Source organism: Vespula pensylvanica, chromosome 10 (genome assembly GCF_014466175.1).
Source record: "Vespula pensylvanica isolate Volc-1 chromosome 10, ASM1446617v1, whole genome shotgun sequence".
Classification (NCBI taxonomy): domain Eukaryota; kingdom Metazoa; phylum Arthropoda; class Insecta; order Hymenoptera; family Vespidae; genus Vespula; species Vespula pensylvanica.
The window spans coordinates 7,112,775-7,116,256 of record NC_057694.1 but is presented as its reverse complement, the minus strand read 5'-3'; positions in this window follow the sequence as shown (position 1 = coordinate 7,116,256).

Here is a 3,482-nt window from a genome sequence, read left to right as displayed (position 1 = left end):
TTTTTTTTGGAAGTAGCTTCAAAACATTGAAATAATAAAAATGTTTTATGCTCGACGATTTTACCTGTCGCTTTTGTATACGTTGTATATTTAGATTTTTTTGTGTTCATATATATATATATATATATATATATAGATGCGTGTATATGTGTGTATATGCATATATATTGTATAAAATATGTAAATATTCTTTATGATCTTTCTCTATGAACTTTCGTAATGAAGGATCTAATTTATTTGATTACATATTTAATATGTCAGTCTTCTATGTTCAACTGCAAATTTCTCTCTGCTTTTAATGCAATGCTAAATGAGTATGAGAAAGAAAATTGAAATACGATAATATATTTCTATTTTATTTGTAGATTTTACGAAAATTGATTAAATGTAAGAAATTCAATTTCTCGAAATTTAATTTTTATCTCAGCAACTACAATAATTTATACATATATACATACATACATACATACATACATACATACATAAATATATATTTAAATAAAATTATTTGAAAATGTTGTACGTTGAATTAAAGAAAAGAAAATTAATATTTTTGCAATCCAATAATTTCAAATTCGTATTTGTCATCTTTTTTGTGAAGAAAATTAATTTTGAAAATCATAAAAAAATATCGATGGAAACTCCAGTATATATTCGTTCATCATAAATGAGAAGAAATTAATTAATTTCTTTGATCGTACGAGTTTTAATCAAATGAAATCTTACCATACGAAGTCATGGTGTTCTCAATGGTGACACATCCGTTCTTCATGATATTGCATTTAACATCGACCATCAATTGTACGATGCACTTGCACAATATTTTTATATTTAGATTGTACCAGTTGTCGATTGAAGTCAATGACAATTTGTAATTGTCATAGGACTACGTGTGAAAAAATTGACGAGAACTTATTCTATAACATAAATGATAAGAACAAGATCAATAAAAATTGACAAAAATATAGATACATATGTATATACACGTTAAACTATTATATTATCTACGATCGATAATTTTTTTGTAATAAAAACTTTTTCTAGTGGAGACCGATGTTATCGACAGAGTTATCTTCCACTTTGGCTTTACCGTAGAAAATAACTCGTACAAATCATGCATATCGTATGATAAAATAACGATGAATAAATTGAATCTAAATTGATAAAATTTAAGTAATCGTTAAAATTATGAAAACTATTTACTCTAACAAATTAAAACAACAAGGATTAATATGTGTATAAAACTGTATATACCTACTTTATCGACTCATGGTCAATATTTGTTGAGCTTTTAGAAAAATCTTGTCGAGATGAATATTATCCGTGAAAAGTCGACTATCTTCTTGACTTTGTCGATAACTCGTATGGAATATCAACGTTACGTATGCAACTTTTATAGATGATAAAGGATTCACGATGAACTGATGATAAGATTTCCAACTCCCATCGAATTGTTGTGTTGAAATTAGTAAAGAATTTATTCTGTAATAAATAAGATTAATATCTGAATAAGATGTGCCTAGATTACAAATTTGTCGATATTTTTCATTATTGCAATTATTCTAAGAATTTTTAAAGATCGTAGAGATTATTATTACAAAGATTTACTTCGTTAATAACGCGAATTTTTCTGTCGATAATATATAAATAAAAAATTTATCACATATTTTTCCACGGAAAGGAACATATCATTATACCATCTCGAATCCACATTATATTATATTTTTTTAATATACACACAATACACACAATTATATTTATTAAAAAAAAAAATATTTACAAAAACAAATAATTATCATATTACTTGCAAATAATAATATATACTTTGAATTTTAATCGGTATTTTATACACGTTTTATTTTACTTTTCAAAAGAATAATTAATAATTAGCATTATATATATATATATATATATATATATATATATATATATATATATATATAGATAGATAGATAGATAGATAATAAAAAAATGAATAACGATCAAATCAATGTTTCGCAAAAAAATAATGAATAATTAGCATTATTTTGATATATATATATATATATATATGTATATATCACGGAAAAAGTTGACAATAAAAAATGAATAACGGTCAAGTCGATGTTTCAAAAAAAATCACGAAAGAAAATTTATCGATAAATACAACAAAAAATAAGTCTAAATAACTATACTTACACTCATTTTATGATTCCTTATCAAATTCGGTAGAAAAATTTAGAATACAGATGACTGATTGAATTAGATGAAATCAAAAGGACGGAAGTTTCCTATCGAAGACGAAGTTCGAATGTAACGGTTTCGAAGATCTTTCTAGAATAGAGGCAGCCGTTATAGAGACGCAATCTGATTGGTTGTTAATCGATTGTCAACCGTTGTAATTTTGCCGCGAGTTTCGAAACGTCTTACTAGTATTTTTTCTTACCGGTATAGTTTTAAATATTACCAAAGAATATTAACATTATATATACAATATCTTATTTAAATACGTTTGATACGATGAGCGTTAATCGATTTTTCAATCGTAATCGCAAGACTAGAAATTGATGAAATTTACGATATAAAAATATTCGTATTTATTTACCTTACGTAAAGAAGAAAAATGAAACGTTGCAATTGAGATCCCGTTGGTTACTTCGTGAATTTATTCCAGCAATGTGATTGGTAGAAGTAGCATTGCGTATTTGCCGAAAATTCAGGGATACCAATATCAAAAGAATAAATTAATGATAATTATACAGTAGCGACTCTATTGTTTAGAATTTGAAACAAATGGAGAAATAATATTTAACCGACAGATGTCTCTACAATACTTTATTGAAATCTCACCAATGTATTATATATACATACATATATATATATATATATATGAATGCAACATCCTATAAGCAATATTCCAAAATCGAAATCTGGCGGCAATTTTAAAAAACAAATCATAATTTTCACGTGACAAACCAATATATATAATACTTACAAATCTAGTCTCAATAAATATAATATAATACAAGAATTTTCATCTGATCAAGTTTCTAATTATTCTCATTAGAATATAAAACAGATAGAAAGAAATATCGATCCTTCTGAACAATCGGTTATAATACATTATTTATTTCTCCAGCGAATAAAATTGTAACTTTGATTAATCTAATTGAAATCGTGTTTATAAATTCATTCGTCAAATTTTATATGATTGGGTGAATTGCGTTGATTATTAAAAAAAAAAAAGAAAGAAAAAAAAAAAAAAGAAAAGAGAAAGAAAAGAGAGAGAGAGAGAGAGAGAGAGAGAGAAAAGAACGAGGAAAAGAAAAGAAATAAAAATTGAATTTCTCTGTGGCAAAAGAAAAATCTTAGAAAAATTCTTATCAATGAAATTCGTTCGTACTTGTCCGTCCAATGCAGACTCTGGCATCCTATCATCCACTTAAAATATGCGTTCGTGTAGAAAACGAATATTTCGCAGGTCACCGCGCGCGTAAAATAGT